This window comes from Temnothorax americanus, unplaced genomic scaffold (genome assembly GCF_048541705.1).
Source record: "Temnothorax americanus isolate GAGA-0224 unplaced genomic scaffold, ASM4854170v1 Scaffold5, whole genome shotgun sequence".
In the NCBI taxonomy this organism is placed as follows: Eukaryota; Metazoa; Arthropoda; class Insecta; order Hymenoptera; family Formicidae; genus Temnothorax; species Temnothorax americanus.
Window position 1 is genome coordinate 2,792,412 of NW_027509657.1, and position 23,182 is coordinate 2,815,593.

The 23,182-nt window shown below is 38.6% G+C and overlaps 2 protein-coding genes across 5 annotated transcripts in view; one reads left to right on the plus strand and one right to left on the minus strand.

The window, feature by feature from the left end:
* The window catches only part of LOC143904226 (uncharacterized), a 470,020-nt gene that overhangs the window by 63,847 nt on the left and 382,991 nt on the right, over positions 1-23,182 (plus strand). For both annotated transcript variants that reach the window (XM_077418674.1, XM_077418675.1), the window contains exon 4: positions 10,802-10,910. The gene's annotated coding sequence lies outside the window, so the exon portion shown is untranslated. The remainder of the gene's footprint in view (positions 1-10,801; positions 10,911-23,182) is intronic.
* The window catches only part of Vn (membrane-bound neuregulin protein vein), a 320,017-nt gene that overhangs the window by 37,783 nt on the left and 259,052 nt on the right, over positions 1-23,182 (minus strand). The window lies entirely within an intron of this gene.

A 23,182-nucleotide genomic window follows, 5' to 3' on the forward strand; every position in this document is an offset into this window, starting at 1 on the left:
CCAATTAGACTTTGTTACAAATATCTCGCTGACTTGATTTGAGAATTTTTCGGCGCTGTCTTTGCCGGGATTTACGAGGGCCTACGTTAAATATACCGCCGTCCCCTTCCTTTTTCCCGTTGGATTTACTGCCAAACGAAATAAAACAGCGGCGTAGATAGTACAATTTATTGTACCATTCACTTAAAGCCATTAACGTGTCCCGCTAACTTTGCTGCCCCGAGTAATTGGCCTTCCGTTGAGATTTATCGTAATCATGCGTGTATCCGCTACACCTCGGGCAACTCTTTCACCCGCCGCTGTAAAAAGGACCCTGACTCGTGAACTGAAACACGCGAAACGTTCGTCTATTTGCGAGAATTATTTAGGTAAGACGTACATGCAGTGAAGTTCGAATTGGATAGATCCGAACTAATGCTCAGACTACGAAAAACTCGGGCTATATATGGAGATACGCTATAAAAAAGTCGATAAATGAAGAAAATATCGCAAATAAATGTAATGACATTTTCTAACTCGTTATATTTTAAATCGTGTTTCATCAGACACTTTCTCAAATGATCTCCCGAGATTCGCCCTCCGTGTAATTTTGGTGAAAATTTGAGAAGTCATTGATAAAATTTATGGATATCTGTAGAAGCGTTAATCTGAGAATTCTCGCGTCCCCGTCTTTCTACTTTTATGAGCGAGCGGAAATAAAATATCCTCGACGAGAATGGTTCTGGACGGTTGTTAAAAATCCATTTTTCCCATTTTACGAGGGCGTGATTCTTGATTACATCAGCCAGTTTGCGTCACAAACAACGGCGTGTGGATCATAATGTACACTAAACGCGTAAAAAATCGTAAATTAACGTGGCTCGTTAATTCAATAACATTGACAGAATTGCGAGGAATCGGTCAATTTCCTCCTGTATCTACTCTCTGAATGTTGATTAATGATTACCAATGATTGACTAATTGTATGTAATTTACATATATGTTTATATATATATATATATATATATGTTTAATTGTTTAACATTAATTATATGATGTTTTATTTATATATCCATTTTATAAAAAAATATAATATATCTTTCAGAAATGTGGCGCAGGCACTTCATCACTATTCTCATCAGTAGATTAGTTTTACTAATCCTCAGGTCATTTTGTTTAAATAAGCATTACACGTTAACTGACAAACGCAACCGATTATAGTCGTGAAATAGCATATAATGGAATAATGGATAGAAATCGAGAAATCGAATATTCCACTTTATTAATAAAACGCGATATTTCTTAATTGACCTAATTATTGCTGACATTTGTGATAATTAAGTATATATTTTCATCTCAGAGTGACAATCCGAGATTTAATGAGATACTTTTAGATGTATCCAAAAGAGACGATCGCGATCTATATTCTATAAGTGAATGATTCAGTTATACATTGTACAAAGAAAATATATAAAGTTCAACATATACAATTTCTCCGGAAATATTATATATAACTATTTAAAATTTTTTAAATTTAAAATATACATAATTTAAATTTAAGATTTACTAATTAATGGAAATTTGTTTAAAAAGACATCTCATATAATTAATCTGAGAGAAGTACGACAAGATGGAAATTTCCAACGTTGCTGTACTTATTAAAATCATGTGTTGACCACTTCGTTTTAATAACATACGGGCAAAACGCGCGGCACACACACGCTTCGTGAGTTAAGTTAATTTTTACAGAAAACGATGTTTTAATCACATTTAAGTCTCGCAATGGTACAATGGCGATAAGCGCCGACGAGATGCACGTTGTTCATAGTAATAATTCAAAACGTTTTTCCGCGTAACACTACGGATTAAGAACAAACAAAAAACTAATTAAAACCCAGAAAATCCGCGGGAAGAGCGCGGGAGATGTTCCGACGAATGCTGTCTTTCCGCGCCAGTCTGAACAAAGCTGTCTTCCTTTCTCTCGGTATTAATTAAAATAAGAAGCACAGCAATCCCGAAGAAAGGCGAATCGCTTTTTCCGAGGCCCGCATATAAACGCATCCTTAAGGAGACCGCTTTCGTTTTGTAATATTTTTTTGCAACAACGGTAGAATCCTATAATTGCAGTTGCAGTAATGTCAGATAAAAAGAATATCTAGGTATATGTATTACACGAGATATTTCGAGACAACGATATATCTTTCACGCGAGATTTTTTGACGAATTCATGTATTCAATTTTTTTGATTATTTTATTATTGCAAAATTCAATTAATATTACAAAATTCAATAATAAAGTTTAATGATTGACAGTTTTAGTATATTTGATTTTGAAAGCCCAAGTAAAGTAGAATTATTGATGTCTCGATAAAATTCAAAATACCAACATCTTGGAGGTGATGTGTTTAATTCGAATTGGACATGTTTAAAACAGATACTCAAATGACTATTCAATACATCTCGAACACGTCTTATACGATGTGTTGCATGCACGAATGCATATGTTTACACTCAAAAACTAATATTTATAACGTAAACAAGACTGAACTGACGTATCAAAGTTTTTTATAAATTGATATTTTAAATTATATTGGAAATAATGGAAATATTGATGTATATTAAATCTCCCAAAGAATTTAGTTTATAAAATAAAAAACTGAAAATTTTAGAAAACAATTTATTTTTGTAGATCTATGTTCATTAAGACTTTTTAATTGATTTTATAAAGTCTGTTGACCAGTTTTAATCTGTAGCTTCTGCATACCTAGTAATTATTCCCACATTGGAATAATACAAAGATGCAACGTTTAGTTAGAACCTTCGTATAATATTTCCTTTTTTATCTTTTCCTCTTGCGCACTTTACACACATTATAGATTATTTTAATAATACACAACCTCCTTTTCCTTTTCACATTTTCTGGGACATTTACGTGTGCAGTCTCGAATGCGTTTACGCTCGCTTGAGCTTGAATGCACAGAACAACTCTGGCTATAATATACCGTACTTTATGTCGAAACAACCTGCGAGTCGCACTTTTCCACCCTCGCGCGTGCACTTACTTTTCGCGCGGGCAAACTGGGTTACTTAGTTGCTCGTATAGCAGCTGCATCCACACTTACCGCGCATACAAACGTGGTTGAAGCAAATCTACTAGAGATCCTGTTGCACCTGCACCTTTCTCTTCTTTTACCTTCCCGATCTCGTCGTCGCCCCTGGCTCTCTCTTGCCCCCATTTCCGCGTTTCCGTTTATTTTTCCATTCTTTGTTTTACTTTTGTGCCGACTTGATGTCACACTAAGGGTGAAAATAAATGAGAGAACCGTATTTTTTCTTTAATTTCAAGCGTGTTAGACTTTGACGTTTACGAACGATATTTGAGGACGAAAATTAAGCTCTTTATAAAATAAAACTTGGACAGAGTTGAGGTATCATATATATTTATAAGATTCAGATGTCGCGAAAAAACAGATAGTTATAAAATGTTTCTGAAATTTTCGTTAAGGAGAAATCGACTTCAATATAGTGTTCGAATTTTCGATCTTCTTTTTTCCAACATCCTGTATATATCTGGGGTTTATTCATCGTTGAAAGTATAACGTGGAAGCTAGGTGCGAGCGTCGTCAAAGGGTGCCAGCTGGCGGGACAGGATACCGTCTGGGAAATTGGGACGTCGAGCGGCGGAGCTCGCTCTCGATCATTTTCCAACATCATATGTCGACTTCCTCTCTGTGAGGGCAGGTGGGAATGTAGGGTGGTGGTGAGAAGACACGATATCTCCCCGGTGCAGTCTCAACCAGGAAGTTCGAACGGCCTTCCAGCTAAGTCCGGTGGAACTTGAATTAGCTTGAATGCAGCCAAGCAATGACCACGAAACTTGATCCGACGCGAAAGGTTTGCGTTGATGAGCGGAGGCGAATCTCTAGGAATTTAATTTCATTCGCCGCTTTAGTTGAGCCATATAAGCTCGCGATAAAGGATTAAGTAACATATTGTTGGATCTTTTCAGTTAGCGGCAAAGAAGTGTGTCTCGTGTTTACTATTATAGAAAAATATTTGAAATCGTTTCGTTCAATTTGCACAAGATAATGCCGTTTATCCTTATTTCTTTCACTTACGTATATTTATCGTTATCTGTTATAAAAATTACTAAAATTCCCCTCACTTATTAAACTACAATAATTATACATTTAATGTTACGGATTCACATTTTCGAGATTTAATTCCGGAACGAAAGAAATCCTTGTACATTTACTTTTATTTAACGTCTAAATTTAAAAGCGCCGGAGTAATGCATTTGCATTTCTTTTTTACTTCGGAAAAGTCGAAGCTGCTGTATACAGCTGCTGTATACCGCTGTTTTACACGCGTGACGATTCTGTAAGCAAAGTTTGTAGCCCGCACGCTATTTACATCGGAGCTCTCTAATCAATTCGACGGTCCAATTAATTACATGTACCGCTTACGAGAGGTCTTAAAGCGAGATTTACGTTTCGCACAAGGATTCCTCGAAATCGACACTTCGTGTAGGAGCTTTATGTACATTGAGGGGGGGGAGGACGCTTGCACAGTGTCGTGATATATATCGCGATGTCGAAAAACTTTTCCGTAACTCTCACTGTGCGCTTTCAATAAGAACGTTCGGCGGAAGAATTCTGTAGGTGTTCGGAAATAAAAGCGCACGAAGCGGAAATAATAGCGCGGAAGGAGAGCGGCACGTGTAAAGGCAAAGGGAGTGAAAATTTTACGGCGTCTGACTTGCGATCGTTGTGAGAGCGCGTCCTCCGTCCGGGCGCGGGCAACGCTTTTGCCTCTAGGAAACTGCGTGATCTTTCTCTAATTAATTAGAGACGCGTTTAATTAAGTTAAATGGCCGGGTTTTGCCGGTCGGGCGACGCGGGCGTAATGAAACTACGAGCCTGAGACTACCACGGCAAACCGTCTAACGCCATGTACGATGCACCAATCGTTTGTTTATATTGAAAATGTTAGATTAAAATTGGAGACAGTTTGCCGATACTCACTTTTATGGATTATTTCCTAAAATTTAATTTAACACATACTTATTTTACTGAAAGTTTCCGATTTCTTTCTCGTTAGGGTTTTATTTGTTTTATTAGTAATATATTTCTATTTTAATATTCTGAAATAGTAATTATCTTGTCAAATTGAAATTATATTGAATGGTAAATTCGTGTGAATTGTCTTGCGTGCTTAGTCAATGGAAATTAACCATGGAACGAACCTCGCGTTCGAAATTCTCAATTTGACGCGACGAGCCGATGATAAAAAAACGGCATTCGGAGAGCGATACTTTGGCGAAGTTTCTTGTAGGTAACTCTTGTCCTTCGCTTCAACCTTTACTTTGGAGCGCTCTTATAAAATCCCGGAATAAATTCTGGTTTGATGACTTGCCCGCGGAGATTCACTCACGCGTTTCTTTTGTTGCTATCGAATATCATAATGCATCTGCATCGAAATTACATAATATTGCATTATTGTATAAAATCGAAGATTCAAGTACGGGAATTGCGCAACGATAGTATTTTGAGATCTTTGTATTGTTCTCAATCCATTACGCGATGGCTTTGTTACTTCGATTGATAAAGATGATATTTTAGAATGATACGATAGGTATTTTAAAATATTTTTATGGAACATCTAACTTTAATTCAAATAACGGAAGTTTTCAAATTCTTTTCAATAATACAGAGTAAAGGAATCTTTTTACTTTCTTTGAAAGCAAAAATATTTAACTTCTATCTCTTCTTTATAGTGTTTTAAGCTAGATGTGTTTTAAATATTTTAAGACTCATTATTAATTAATTGTATGAAATTTTAATGTTCATACGATACGAATTTTGCAAATATAAATTTGAAACGTGCAAAGTTCAGCCGCGATAAACTCGCGATTCAAAGAGCGCATCGTCGAAAGTGACGGGACTGCGTATTTCTCGGTATTTCTTCACTGCGCCTCGCGGATATTTCGTTCTCGCCCCACGAAGAAGATCGAACATACTCTTCTGAAGTTGTTTACACGACTGACAGGATAGCTGCGGTGGGTAGAGATGGCAAAAACGGATTTTTGTCGCGATTACCATTTATTGGCACGTCTTGAAAGCTCGTCGCGACGCGTAGAATCGCGGTGCTTGCGTCGGACAGCTCTATTTCCTTAAGCGACGGCTGAAGTAGTTAGAGGTTGGAAATGTCAGATATATAGCACGGGCTGGCTGAGCCCGGGCCCAGTGGAAGGTTCTAGGCGAGAGACCCGGCTCAACTTCCGTATCCACGTGCGTTGGCCACATATGTCACTGAAACTAACTTTTGCGAGCTCTCGTTCTCGCTCTCCGCCACCTACCATCGCGGTCCTCCTTTGCCCATCCTACCCCTTGAGACTGCCCACCGATCACGGGACGACCGCTCGAATCGCCGTACTTCGGTCCTCGCAGTAGTAAAGCTTTTGTAACGGTGGAAACAATCATTTACCGCGCTGCTTTTGATATATGACTGCGCGGAAATAAATGTATAACACTGACGTAGCCGAGAGGAATTATACATATAAGATGTTCCAAGTGCATCCGTCACTTTCTTTAATTCCGTTGTGATCTACATTGTCATTGAACACTTTATTACTAAAGTTTTCGATATGTAAAGACGGATTACATAATCTTATCCAAAATTTATTTCAATTCTGTAATATATGCTTAACTCTAACGAGGAAGCACTAATTTTTATTTTTTAAGTAAGCTATAGATATATCAGTAAAAATTTATTTGCACAATTTTGTTTACTATTTGCATTTATAATTTGAAATACCAAAGAGACGTTTAAACGACGATCCTTCGAATTTTTATCGAGAAAGAATTAGTATGAGAGATTAAATATGTTTGCCCAAGAATCTGTGATATGAGAAGCAATGGCAATAAGGTCAGAATAACTTGGTTGATCGTAAACTGCGACACGCGTGAGATCGTAGATCATCGGTCTCCGAAGTGCGAAGCGGCAGAATTGTAGATCGCGGTTGATGAAATGTTTCCATTCGGAGAGATGCGTTCACCATGAAGACGCGTGTTGCGCGGCATAAGAAATAAATCACACGTTTCCACGTGCGCGCGTGTGGAACGCGCAATGCACGAGGCGACGTAATTAATTAAGGCGAATCGCTTCGGATTGTTCGCGCGTTTTACACTTGGCACGCTGAGTAACGGCGCTGTTGATTAATACGTCCTGCAGATGTTACTGCGACGTAAACATTAAGACTTTGTCGTGTCTGCAATTGCATTATCATCCTTAACAGGTTTGTCGAAAAGGAGACATGATGTTGTTTCCTAAAATGATCATTAAGGATTATTTAAATATAGTTTGAATATTATACGCTTATTTGATATATTTGCGATTTTCTTAAGTTTTTTCTATCAAACCAGATTTTACTTCTGGCGAAATGTTTAATTCTACAAAATTATTTCTGCCTATTTTGTTGGTTTGTGTTAATTTTCAAAATCTATGGATTTAAATTTTCATCTCAAACATGTTTATATCACACATATATTTCAGAAGTCATACAGAAAATGAGGAAGAATAATAAATAATATATTATAAATTTATGTACAAATAAGTTTACACGGTCCCTAAGATTTTTGCACTTTTTTCTATAAATTCTTTGATTATTTTAAAGTCGATCTGTTCAATATAAGAATTGATAATAATTGTTTATCGAGAAAAAGTCAGCTCTAAATTTTGCACAAAAGTCTGTCATAAAAAAGTAAACTAGGGAATGTATTCTGAAATACATTCCACATAAATTATGTCCTTTATATTACTCTATATTGTTACCTTATTAGGCCCTACTTATCGTGTCACGAAGCGAAGAGTTAAAAATTTTATAACTCGCGAGGAAGGGGCAGTGGGGCGCAAAGTTGAAGTGATTTCCATTCGTTACGAGAAGCGTGATCCGGAGGGATGCGGCGATAGGATCCGGACTGTGTCGTTTTTATTAGGCGCCCCAGATCTGTTTCCAGCCTCCCCTTCGTCCCCGTGATCCCCGCATATTCGCCCTTCCCAGATGGTTTCTCTCTTTTTCGCCGCCGATCACAGCGAAGCGCGCGTAACGTCGATAGTCGGCCGTTATTATTCGACCATAAATTCCGCATCGGCGTTAACGCGAAATATACAGGGTATCGCGCGGTTCCGTACAAAGAACCGAAAAGACCCCCCTCCCCCCTCCCACGTCCTCTTTACGCGACGTCTCTTTCTGTTTTGCCGTGGCAAAGAGCCATCCCTTTTTCGGCTTTACCATGTTCCTCCAAAATTTATTCCTCCCTCTCGTGGCTTGCAACTCCGTTTCCACCCTCCTGCGACGTGCATGTTCGTGAAGCAGAAAAATCCACCCCCGCGCGCGACTATTCGTTCGAGGCTCGCGGTATTATTTCGGGAATAAAAGCCGAGCGATTCGGCGCGGTATCAAGCGACACCGCGCCGGGCAACGGGTACGGGCATTTTACGAGAGCGAATTGCATTTAATTTATCGTTACTCCGCTAACGATGGCTGTAGAGCATCCCGCGCGCTTCCTTCTTTCTAATTTGGGATTTTCCGTCGCGTATGGCGGTGCGCGTATACCTAATTCGCATATTGTATCTTCGTTTTTGACCAACATAACGAGAAAATTATCTATCACAAGTGAAAGCGTAACAAGATCAGACATCGCGAATAAATTGACAAAGAATTAAATTAGATTTTAATCTGCGGCTACTTTCCACGAAATAAGTATATTCGTTATCTATTTTTAATTATGAGAATTAAATCAATTTATATGTGAAGAAATAATATTTCTTTACTCTATTAGTTTACGTATATATATATTAATTGCTGTTATTATTTTATATTCTAATTTTTGTCCGAAATAAAACACATTGATATTCTCGAGCTAAATTTATTGTCACGTTTGCTGATATCTATGAAGTTTTTCATTTTTTTAATCGAATGGATCAGAAACAATGCGCGAAAATCCGCAGTTGTTATTTTACTTCGAATCCCTTTACAGTGCCATCCCTCTATCGGCTTCACGCTGTACGTCGCTCGAAATTTATTTCCGCCTGTTTCGCTCGCTTATGCTTTTCGCTTCCATGATATCGCAGTTAAGCGATTAAATCGGTACAATAATAATAAATACGCGATTTATTGCATGGCATTATTCTGTAAAGCTGTTCAGATATCCAGTTGATTGCACTTAATAGAAGTTGTTACGGTTTAGCGCGTTACGTTTGAACAAATCATTGATTATAGCTCCGAGCAAATAGATGTTATAGATAAAGTTTAATTATATTACAGCTCAATATATTCCATATTTTATTTTAAAAAGGATCTCATTTTTTGAATAGACAATTAAATCCCGATGCGCAATATTGAAGGTCGTACGTTATGAATCTAATTAACTTTCACATGAAAATTTCCTACCCTTTTTTAAGTTTCGAGGCGACGAACGTGACTTCGTAAGTAATAAAACGCTGCCGTAATGTAGAATGAAAGTAAAGGTGCGCGTGTCACACGAACCTCGTGGCTCGTTTTAACGTTCCTTTGCTTGGCCACAATGGGTACGCCCGTCGCGTTTCGCGGCACGAAACTTTCGTGAAACACGGCGTCTGCACTTCAGACAAGGGTTAAAAAATCAAACGTTCAATTCGGTCGATTTTTCTACATAATCAGCCGTAATATTTTATTTATTATTGTTTACATATGAATGAAAAGGAAAGAGACTCTTGTCAGTTCTTGCATTATAAACGATGGACTTCTTGCTTAGAGAGAAGGTCAATTTCGCCAATTAATATAATTTTCTCAACTAAACACAAAATAAAAATAATTTATGTATTTGTGGGGATACAAAATTATTTTTACTTTTTAAGAAATTGAGGATAAAAGGCGCACATCACACAATAAACGCAATAGATCACGTCAATTTTGAAAAGTATATTACAAGCAGTTTGTCGTACTACAATGTGAGCAAAATTTCTTTACTTCCTTGGGGAGGGAGAGGGTACTCACTCTCGTTCGTAACATTACCATAAATTCTGCTTCTTTATTATCGTGCAGAATTCATGCGTTTTTCCCTCCGTTATCTGCAAGGTGCGCCCGATATATTCAACATATTTTTCCCCAGCATTCGCTCGTAAAAAGGAGGATGATACGCTTTCGCTTTCATGGATACGCGATCTCGAAAGGAGACGTCTCTGTCGGCTATAGCTTCGGGAATATTACTTTGATCCTCGTTCTCCTCATCCTCCTTTTGTCAAGAATAGAAAATACCGTACCCGGACTGGACGTGGCTAATCCATAGAGTTATTCCACGCGATCGTTTCCTTACCGCGTGATTTATACAGCGGATCTTAGAGCTACAGGTGGATTTACACCTCGTTGAGTTCGTACGACCGCTAATTCTGTTCTCTAACCACGTGTTCGTAAAAAGCGTCACATTTTCTAGATTTTCGATATCTGAATGAAAACTTTTTTTTATGACTTAAAGAAGGATGGACTTAAAATTTGTCGAATCTATTTCTAATCTATCCACACATTCTGTATAATAATTTCCTTCAAAACAATCAAAATATTTTTTTGCTAGGACAATTTACGATAAAATAAAAAATTGAATTATCTATTAATTAAAATTCGGTTTTTGCGAATCCTAGGTAAATTTTTTCTACTTCTCGTTGGAAATGTAGCTACAAAAAGCACGGTGATCACCTGATATTCATAATAATGTAACATATCTTTTTCATCCGATATTTATCACTCAAATGTCTGAAAAGCGCGTTAATTATTAATCTTTCAGATACCGTTTAGATCTCGTCTAGACGTCCTTTTATCTGCCGTTCGGGAAATTACTTCTGGTCTTCTATTGATCGCAGTCGGGAAAACCGTCATGGATTCCATGGGAAACTGTGAGTGAAAAAGCTTATCTATGTATATATTTAAATACTGTGGCTATACGAGACGAGGTCGTCAACCTGCTTTAACGATACTGCTTGTCGCGTGTACAATATAAGCTATGATGGTGGTAGCAAATATTTACGGACAATGTTCGTTGGCTCGCGTGTGCGTGGATATGGGCGTGTGCGTGCGCGCGCGTTGTCGTCTACGACGAAATTATCCGGCGATGACGACGTGGGAGAGGGGGAAGAATATTAAGTTCCGTCGAAACGGCGCGGCGGGATAACCGCGCCCGCTATTAAATATCGCGGATTACGTCCGCTCGAGAAATTCACGAGAGGCTGCAACGCGTTTCGCGCGGCGGCGTTAACTTATTCGGGATCCGTGTGAATTGTAATAATGGCCGTTTCGACGCTGGCGAGTAAATAAATGCCGCGGCTGTTGTTCAACGTTAATATGTCATACGCCGTTTATTCGCAGACGCCGTTCACGCTTTTTTACTCTAAAAATTATATAAGCATTTTAATACGTCGAGTGAAACGGTTTTGTAAATAACCGCGAAATATTCCTTTCGCCATACTGACCGGTTTGCTTTAATTAAAATATCGGTTATTTCACGTACATTGATAACGACAAACTGAGTTATTCTCCTGCGCAGTTGTTTACACTACGAGAACGCAATAATTTATCGTGGAATCGTAATTTATATAGCACTCAAAATCTCTTATTTACTCTTTATTGAGTAAATATCCTGCGTGGAAATATATAAATATTTATCTCTCGAAGATTTTTTTTCTAATAAATAAAGGGCTTAATGATGATTTTTGTTTCTCTACGTCTGCGAGTTTAATGTTGGAAATGGCGTGTTAATATGATCCGTACTAATTTACAATTATCAAGTTACTCGTGCAAAGAGGAAAAAAAATACTCGAGCGAAAAAGAATTTATCTCGCCGATTCTCCGCGTTCTTTCTTGTCTCTTGAATGCCCGACTGTCTACGTCGGCCAGGTGTATCTTTTTGGCGGGATGGCGAGATTTTTGGCTCACGTTCAAGTTGAATGTTTTGGCTAGCCGGTGGCGCGGTACCGCCTTGTCTACCGTGCTTACGCGCGACAGATATAAAAGAGTCGTCGTATGCACGAGCTTGCGAACAGCGGAAAAAGTAAGAAGGACTTATATATATTTTATCTTCGTCCCATTGCGCAGCAGGAACGTGCTCACGTAAAGCGAGTGCCTTGCATTAACCTCTTGATGAATAATTTTCTCTGATCCAGAGAATTGCTATTTTTACGACCTAATTAAGATAGAAATGATTGAACAGTTTTATTTCGTGTGTTTGGGTAATTTTTATTATTTAAAAATAAATATGTTAATTGTTTAACCGCCGGCATATCAATCGAATTTCCTGAGCTGTATTGCAGAATGTAGTACAGCTTATATATTTGATGAGAGAAATTGATAAATTCCTTATCTCTCCTGACACAGATTTCGAAGTTAATTTTCTGTAAGATTAGGTAATCATTTTTATCCGAAAAACATATTAAAAACTAAGATTATAAGATTGTTCAACATTTAGATTTGCATAATTAAAGTAAGAATTTTTAATTTATGTTGCCTTTAAATAGATAGTATTCGCCATCAAAGTTGCAATTTCTAAAGTTGAAGTTTAAACAAATTTTAACTTCATTAATTGATACAATAAATTTTACATTATTTTTCACTATTTTTACACGCTATTATACGATTTGATCTAATTCTTAAAATAAATTTCTATTTAATTCAATCAATATATGTTTACTTACTTGTAAAGTAAGAAATAGTGATAAAAATTATTAGATAATAGAAAAATGAAGAATGTTGAATATAATAAAGAAGTATTTGCTGATAAATGTATCTATGTCAGAAAAAAGACTCACCGAATTTATTATTCGAAATTGGTGCGGCATGGTTTATTTGTGTTCGTGCGTGCGAACGAATCTCGAAGTTTCCAGTGACATTTACAAATTTTACGCGGGCCAGAAAAAGAATACTTAACATTCCACGAAACGTGAAATCGGATTCAAGGCAATTCATTCCTGCAATAAATTTTTAGCCTGCAATGCTCTCTTTTAGCCTGCTTTAAGCTCGGATATCTGATAACACGTTTATTTTTATTATATACTGAAATCGAAACCAGACGATTACAAAATAAGAGAAGAGCCATGTTTCATATAATTGTTAAGAATATAATAGTATACACATATAATTAGTCATACAATTGAAATAATTATTATTATTAATTTTATCATTGCAAACTAACCCCATCATATAATTTCTACCATGTCTTTCAACTCATTTATTATTTACGCTTGTGATAATTAAAAATTATTTCTTCCAATAGATTTAAGCCCCAACGGATTTCCCAAATCCTTATTCTTATCGAAAATCATTGGTAATATATTTTCTAAAGTTTGCAAACTTTTTATTGCGCGTTTGAAGATATATAAAACTTTTGTCGGTAGAATTTCATTTTTATCCACGAAAGTTTCCGATACAGCGTTCAATGGTACAACTCCGCGGAGAGTGGTCCCCAGCCCTCGTAAACTTGAATATCGTAACAGGAAGAAAACGTCACATCAAAATTATTTCTGTTTGCCCTGGTGAAACTATACGAAGTTTTGCGGAAATCGGGAAAAGAATAGCTCGCGTGAGCTATATTTTCCTGTTGCTCGCGATAAACAAATTTCACGAGAAGTTGACGAATTCCGAGAGGACGATTTAATATTCGATGTAAGTCGAAGAGACGATAACGATTCGAGTGCCATTGAAGCAGACGGGATACTTTATTTGCCTATATGTTCGACGTAGACGAGTGAACCTATGAGGTAGTCTTGAGACACGGTACTGTTTCGAGTCTACCGTCTGGCAGGAGTATTTCAAAGGGAACGGAGGAGAGACGACGGGGTTACGAGATTTCGCTCGGCAGAGAGAAGATAAAAGAAGCGGGCCGAGGCGAAAAGCTTTATTTTGTCTTGGCGAGGAGACACGTCCGGAGAGAGACGCGCCCGTAAACTCTCCGTTTGCCTCCTCGAGACGCATGCCCTGCTCACCCCTCCGCGTCCTGCGACTTGCCACCTTGTCGTATATTTTCGTTGCCCGGGCCCCATTTTTCTTCGCTCCGGCACCTACGAAATACGAAGGCCGATTTGCCGGAGTTTTACGTGTCAAAACGCGTTATCGTATTGGCGGCGCATCTGCGACGGCTGTTACGTCGCTTTTATACCGATTCTGCGTTCACGTTCACCCCCGTGTGTCTCGCCAACGTTGTCGAAAGGCTGTCGCGAGAAAGGATGTATCTGACACGTGCCAAAAGTTTCCTCGCTTACTTGCGCCTGTTCGCGAAATTCTCCTTACATTGGAGACCATTGATATAAAGCGTGCATTTAAATAATCTGAGAGAAAAAGAGCGACGGCGTGTTAAAAATTATTAAAATTAAATTATTAACGCTGCAGGATGAGCTGATTTGTCACAAGTTAGAAGTCATTAGTATTAAGACGTTGTCTCTCCATTTATATATACAATTTTAATTTGATCACGTTTCCGCTCGTACGGTAAATTCATCTTGTCCTATTTCTTCTAAGATTTAAGAGAACGTTATACGTGTCTCTTTATAAACTGTCGCGAACGAGGAGGGTGGACGATCGCAAATTTAGCGGGGTCGGCGCGTCAGGAATCAACGACGAAGAGGCCTCGTAAAAGCGACTAACAATGTTCAACGAGCCGTCACGCCACGCCACGCCACGCCACGCGCGCCGGTTCGGTGCACTCTCACCTGGACCATCCTTCGCACGTGGCGCACGTCTAAATAAATCATCATTTCGGCAAAGTGCCGCTACCCTGAATAAAACAACGCGCCGCGAAGTGCATGGTTTTAGGCCGGCTTAGTGGCGTTAACGGAGCGTATACGAGGCCGGGCAAGCGCGCAAGCGTCGGTTTTCGTGGATTAATTAGCTATTCATAAGCCACCATCGAATCTACCGGCGTCGTTTCCTGGAGCACACCGTCGCATATCGAATAGCAAGCTGCTGCCGTTGCAGGGAAATCGGAAAAAGAAAAGTTGACGTGTGCCATCCGGGCTTCGCGATGAATTATTAGGTTGAACCACCCCCGGGTTTTCTCTCTGTGGTCGACCGGCGCTGCGGTTAAGTTTTCACGACGATCAGAGATTCGCGTATGTGTAACGATTTTTCTCTCTTTTTCTCATGCATACACCATACATACACACATACACATACACATATATACGATAGCTACAAACCAGTACCTGCTCCGCAGTCCGCATGCCGGGACTACTTTTGAGAGAACGAGTCGACAAACGAATGAAACTCTCTTTGCCGTCCTTTGAGCCACTCGCTCTCGCGAATAAATGCGTTCGTCGTGCAGAAGGCAACATGGGGTTTGGCATTTTGTTGCAGCGGTGCTTTAATGTGGCTTCCGTAAAGAGCCGACGTTCTGACCGGAAGCGACGGTGATGGATATTCGTATGACAGATATATGAACATGCGTATATGTACAGCTCTTATAGACGTATATATAGACGTGTAGTTTCGATTGAGATTGATCAATCCTTTCACGTACGAGAGTCTATTTATAGAATAACAAATCGATGCTGTTCATTATTAATATATAATGATATACAATTTCCTCGTCGCATCTCTCAATAGACAAGTTAACATTTTTTAGAAATTATGAAACTTCAATTTTCTTGAATTGTGGACTATCAAAATAATTAGAAAGCATAATTTTTATATATTTTATGTTATTTCTCATATTCTCAATTGTGTAATATTTTTACTTTCGCCGCAAGTGCATACATCTGCATGTTGCAAGTAAAAAAAAGGTATTTCATTTACGTAACGGTCTGAAAGAATTAAATTCGTCGCCGTTTCAGTAACGATAAACGTGTACGATCCATAAAAGTACAACGATAAAGAATAAATTTACCTTCTTTAAATGAATATCTTATCGGTAACACCAGTCGCGCTCGAAAGTATGTAACGACGCATAAATCCTCGTTTTAATACGCCGTTTAACTGTCGCGTTTATGCGTATAATTCGCAGGTTTTTTTCTTTCGGATCTAGTGATAAGTCAGTTACTTTATTGCACGGATATGCGATAAAATATATGCCCGATCGCCTTTTCTCTCGATTGATATAGACGAGGAAATGCATTTAAACCACGCCTCGGGGTTGTAATATGTCACACAAGGGTAATAGGTATTTACATTTCTGATGTGAGCGCGCAGTGATAAGTACGACACGAGATCGATATTAGTTACTGCCCACCTATTATTCTAGTGCATCAGTTTCATAACTTCCACCTTGCATTATCACATCGTGTAATTAATTTTGAATTGAGCTCAAAATTTATCTATTGTAAAAAATTTTAATTATTGTATTAAAATGAAAAAAATTTACTAGAAAGATATTAAAAGATATTTCAATTCAAAACGGATAAAAAATTATTCTGGACTTTGCTGACAAATCTCAAAATGCCAAAATCATTATTGTTTCAACCGTAGTTCAGTGCATTTAAGCTTAGAGTCAAACTTTTATTGAGGTTCTAAAATTGTGAGACGAATGATACTTCATTATTCATGTCTGGTTTTAAAGTTCAGTTCGCGGAATGCTCTTTATCTTTACTATCTTGTAACTCAAAAGTTACTAATGACCGAACATCTGAAAAAGATGACTCTATATACTTGTCAAACAATGTCCCTAAAATAATACTAAAAATGTACAAATATTATGTGTGATTAATTTGTTATATTAAATAATTAATAATCAAAATTCTTTCTCCTATTTTATATCATGTCATCTATTAATTCTCTTTTGCTTTAAGCAGGCAACAATTTATCCATTTTTTGTCAATTAAATTTCAAAATATCAAAATTTTATTGTAAATAACCGCATATTATATATTATAAATCAATTTCGAGATTACTTTGGATTACGCAAGATTACTTATGTCTCTCGTACAAATGTGTAACATCGGGGAACCGCGCGATGAAGAATATGGCACGCAACGTGAGAAAATTTGACGACAGCTCTTGTGGGCTTAATTACAATTTTCGTGGTACAGTACTACCGTGCATCCGTGTGTGAAACCTCGACGTGCCCGACTGTATTTCCGGCGTGAAACTGGGCGCAGTTACGCGGTTACGCCATAGACACAGCGGACTCCTTCGCTGTGGAACCATTTCGTGAGTACTTTCGACTATTACCGTCCGTTTGTACGGAGGTAACCGCACGCCATCCGGGCGTTTATGCATCCACATACAGACGTAATATTTGTTAGGCGGACAATATGAATACGTTCAAGTTGGGAATTCACTTGCGCCCATGCGACATTACATAACGTCGCGTAACATATGGTAATACGCGGTCTTTGTGTATATCATACATATATCAACTTTTAAACTTTGTGTGTTGCATATTACAAATTATTGACTCTATATAAAATGCGACGCAATGAAATCCGATGCAACAGTCGTATATATTATAAACGTTATATTGTAAACGTTTATGAGCATGCATAGTGCCTATAATATCGCAGCACAATATTGCAAAACCCCTTTATTAAGCAGAAACAAACACGTTTTACGTGACGACTGAGACACGTTTTACCTGCGTCTCGTTGCGAGTGCCCTTTATATCGCCACACGATATTTCAGAACTGAAACACACGCAACGCTCGTACTGTAAACGGAGTTTGTATGTAGGCGGCGCGGCGGCGGGCAATAGCAAAGACGAGGCAAGCACTTTGAACCGTTCGCTCGCGACGATTCGATTACAACGGGGTTAGAAATGGGGCACGTGGCTCAGACGTTAAACCTCGCTGCCTGGGTCGACTAAACCGACGATTCGCGGTTTTCCTGCGCGCTATATCGAGGCGAGCCGGAGAGTAGCGACCGTAGAGCGAGTATAGTATTATTTGCAGAACGAGAGCAAGAGAGAGAGAGAGAGAGAGAGAGAGAGAGAGAGAGAGAGAGAGAGAAAAAGAGATAGACAGTTCCTATCCCCGGAATGCAGAATCTTGTCGCTCCAACAGTAAACCGTCTCTGCGAGCGACACATTGAATTCAGTCGGCTTTGCATTCATATGTACATTGGTAACGATGCCATGCCGCCGCAAATACTGTTAGAAAATTGAGCTGCTTCATGAATTCCCGACGCGTCCACGGGAAAGTTTACCGGGTGCGTAAATGGTGAATTCTCATCGATAACGATACGTCGGGTGTCGTTGAAACGCGTTTCTGTTAACTCGCTCGACACTCTTTAGTATAGACAATGGAGCGTTCAATGCGTCGCAGGAATTGCATGACTTCAATTGCGACACTTGCCATGCACGTATTACCGATTCACCCTATTATTGGATATTAATTTATTTAGCACAATGTTACTCCTCGCTTCACATCGCACCGTAGATTTCTCCGCTGAATGCTTTTATTGCGGGACGGTAAGGTTAGAAATTGCTTTAAGACTTGGAAAGAGGGGAGGAATGGAAAAATCGCCTGAAATAAATGGGATGGCAAAGAGGGGAGTATATAGGGAGGGAAAGCAGCACACATTACACCTCCGACCAATTTAGTTCTAACTTTAATTTTTAATTCAATGATTTATGCATCGTGAGTTTAAATTCAAGTTTAACAAGGTGCAAGTTGATTAATTTCACAAATTATAAATAAATTATTGTCTCCGATGGAGAATCGCGTGTCGTCTCCAAATTCAATTAGTCCGTTACACTGTCGCGCGCGGCGTCTTCTGCTTTATAGATCGCAGAGAATATCAATGCATATAATTTACATCCCTTTGAAAATTTATGTCGTGCCCCAGTTTATTTGATGAAACAGAATGTAGCGCAAACGTAAGCGAATTCGTGATCTTTTCTACGAATGAACGTGGCTGTGCATCCAGAAAATGTATCATGCCAAAAAAGACATTTATGTGTCGCGGGAAGTTTGGAAGGATGGCATTAGAAAATTTCAGTTGCCCGCGTAACTTTCTACAAAAGTTGGGGCAGCAAGTACACAGGCATGTAACCGGTAGGATTGCACGCTCAATCTTTCCATGCACGTGCACTTTTATTCGATCAGCGTAGCCGCAAGCTTAATCTTCCCCGAGAGTTTTCTCACCGTGAAAACGGAAAGCGCGAATAACGACGGGACATACATTACGAACCATCGTCTCGTCTTGCACTACATTGTACTTCGCGGGAAATATTTCACATTCGCCGTATATTATCGCTACATCGTCGCTATCACCGCCGTAGAAATAATATCATAAATCCTGGGATTTGTGGGAATTTCCCGCGGAATTCTACGCACACCGTCGAATCTTCCAAAAATACTATTTGCTTTTATAAGTCCGTATCCAGATTTTGTTTGTTCGACATTATTGACATTTCATTCTGACACGAAATAGAATATAAATTAATCATATCATGTATACTGTATAATGATAAAATTTATCTGTTTAATTACATATTGTAAATAACCGTGAAAAAAATGTTATTTTAAATGAAAACTTTATGAATTTTGAAAGGAGGTCAGGAAAAAAGTCTTACTTCAATACCCTAATATCTCACTAAATCCATTGATATACTTAAGCTTTTTTGCTTCTCAGTCGACTTAACGCGTTTGTCTTGCCTTATATTTTTATCGCGAAAAATAAGCAATGTGAATAAAAAGCTCAATGGACACGTGAATTATTGTTATACATTATATCGTTTTAATACATCGCGGCACACAATATCGACGGCCCGCGCGTTTCTTTATGCTGTTCGTTCTAGACTCACGCGGGGAGGAAAGCCGCGCGAAGTTTCACCATGAAGTGTCGCAGCGAACCAGGCTGCCAGGGTATTTTCACATAAAAGCTTCGTGCATTCCGTTAAAATAATGAGCGTCTCGAAAAAGAAGACACGCTTCCGCTGTTTCCGCCGCGCCGCGCCGTCGACTCCGAGAGAGGCCCGACCGCTCGCAATTGCAACGTATCACTGTGCACCTGCTGCTGCACCGGCTTTATATTGCTCGATCCTTTATGCGTGCGTAGTGTACACGTTGTCTGGCCTTCCATCCTATGTCGGCCAAAGTTAGAGAGCTTTTCCAAAAGACACAAAAGAGGAGCTTCCGTCGACAGGTTGACCGCGGTCCTGACGGGACGAGCGTTTGTCTTTTTATTAGAGTGTTTATCTTTCGTTGTGTCGCCGAGAGTGAGAGATAGTTGTTGAACGAGAGTAGTTTAGTCGATAATCGCTTAATAAAACATTAACAGATAATTGGAAAGCTTAGAGTTAAATGAAAATATTATCTTTTATATGAATTTTTCACGCGTACCAATTGTTTTAATTTCGTACATTTAGGAAACAGCTTCAGTAAATAATTGCTGCATAATTAGTACATGTGTCAAATCTATTCTTATTTAAAGAATAGAATTAATAAAAAATATAATTATTATATCACTTTACAAATGATTATATAGATAAGCATCTGTCTTTCTCCTGACTACTGATAAAGAAAGATTACTATTTTCTTTATCTATATTTTTAGTTATCGCGTACTGATCAAGTTGCTTAATAGATTTTTTGTTTAAAGAATTCTTACGTGCTTAGAATTTTGCGAATGCACTTGGAAATCCACTACTGGTTTTATTGTCGCGCCAGCACGTCCAATCTCGGTACGTTTGACCGACGTACCGGTGGCGATCCGTTTTAAATCTGCCTTGACAACTACAGACGTGACGGGTGATCTGATGCAACTCGAACAATAGCGCCTGCATGTAGGAGTGTTTCAAATAGCGCGTAACATGCACATAGTACGTGTGTCGCGTCACTGAATATGCGGATTACAAAACATTGCATTTTCAATGTTTTTCTCTTTTTTTATCTCTCTATTTTTTAGCGCTATAATAGTTTTCAAAATTTCAATGGAGATGTTTAACCGTTTTCAAAGTCTACACAGAAGTTGCACAATCACTTATTCATTTTGTATTTTATTCCTTTTTACTCGAATAGCGTTATTTATTTTGACACTCCAATTTTAATGCTAATATTTCAATAAACGAGAAAAGAAATGTTTTCTACATAGTCCACTTTAATTAAGTTAACATTAAAAAGACAGGATTTACTTTTATTTATATATGTAAATATTTACGTATTTTTGTTACGTATTAAGTATCTTGAAAGCCGTACAATTATATTTAATATTTTATGAATTAACTCTTTCTTTCCCCTCCATAGTTTTACATTAATACTTCAACACAAAAGAGCAACACTGCTTTGTCTTCAGTCTGACTAATTATGATTTAGACCGAGCGCGCTATATTTCTGAAACAACCCTCTACATCGTTTAGACAGTGAACAACTAAATTTCTCGGACGTTAAGGCTGACTCTAATGAAATGACACATACGGCGCAATCGCTATGACGACATAATGCGGCACCCTTGATTATACGCGAAAACCAAGAAAAAGAAGATACACTACAAGGAACGAAGGCCGTTTGTTGGGTACAGGACCATGGGTCGTGGTATGCAGAGGGGGTTGCCTTGCCGTCACAGCACATATTTTATACGGCAATTTGGCCGTAAGTGGTAAGAACGTAAAGTTAACAAGTTGAGGGGGTCGCCTAACAGAAACAAACGAGAAACCGGGACTCTCGGCACCAGGTGGTAGCGATGGTGTGTTGCGTCGCGCGGGAATGAGAGAGATGGAAGTTGCCTTCGGAAGCGAGATTTACGAGCGTCGCCGACTGGCGCGAAAAAGTTTACATTTGCTTGTGTCTCTTCTTCCCTCTCTTTGTCCCTCCATTTCTCTCTCTTTGGAAGTGACCAAGAGGATTGACGGTGTCGCGTGATAAAACACAGCTGCGATGGAACTGGGTGTTGCAGATTTGACGTTTAGGCGCGTCGCGGTGAGACTGCGGTACCCGATTTTTCACTTATCCGTCGTACGGGATCTCTTTCGGAATTTTATTGATAATAAAATGAAAAAGCGCAAGATATTAAAAAAGAGAAAAACATTCGGAAGAACTTGTTTAAATACAAGTAAAAATGAAGTGCTCTTATCGTATAAACTAAATTTCAGAAGTGACAATAAATAGCGGAGTCTTAATTTTCATACAATTTCTCTCAGATGGATTAAATGTTTTGGTACTGATTAAAATAATGTTTTTATTTTAATCGGTACCAAATATTTAATGTCGGAAACTGACAATAAAATATCAATTAGATTATATCATTTTATTTTGTTCTTCATAAATAATATAATCTTCGGTGGCATCACGTAATAGATACAAATTATATTATATTCCGTTGCTTCAAATTTTCTTAGAATTTTTTACAATTGACTTGCAACCGTGGAGTTTTCAAGCCAACATCGCATAGAATTATTAAAAGAAGAATAGAATGTATCTCATTTATTTTTTGGATGACCCGGTTTTACTATTCATGCCGTAAAAACCCCAACGAGGCTGCCGAGTGCATCATCGACGACGTGCAATTGAAATTTCTGACAAATCGACATTCGTGTGTGCGTTGCGTAAACGAGCGCGAGTATTGCGGCCGGCTGGAAAGTCCGGCCAGGAAACATTTCGCGAGCAAACTTTTTTAATTAAATCGATACTCAGCTAAGCGGCGGTACCGATCAATTTAATACACGCGGCAGACGAGGGAAGGAGGGAAAGGGTGAGAGATCGTCAAGAAATTTAATTTTCGGAAGCACCGCTCGTGAAAAAAAGCGACGATGGAAGTAATCGGATAATTTTGGAAAATTCGTCCTGGACCCGGGCCGAACGTTTTGCGCACGTTGGCTCGGCCGTAATATCGAGGTCGACGATTGCAAAGGTCGATAGTTCCATCTTAAAGAGTAAATTGCGTTATCGTCGAGTTCGAGTGCTCGCTGCGCTCAAACACTTCGCCGCGAAATTACGTTTACAGAAAATATCGGTAATATTTGCGAGAAATATAAGTCCGGAAGATATTAACCATCTTCTCCTGGTGCTAACGAAAGAAGGAAAAATATCAGTTATTGGCTTTACAACAATGAAAGCGAGAACCAAAGAAAGCAACGAATGCAATGACCGAGATAAAAATAAAAGACGCCTATGTAGAAAGAAGTAATAAAAGCGCGGATTAAAAAAAGGATAAGTAGAAACAACAAAGAATCGCTGTAGAACCGCGAGAGAATTTAGGAAAATGCGGTCGAAGAATGTTTCGTTGATAAGACGAATGGAGAAAATAGTAAACGA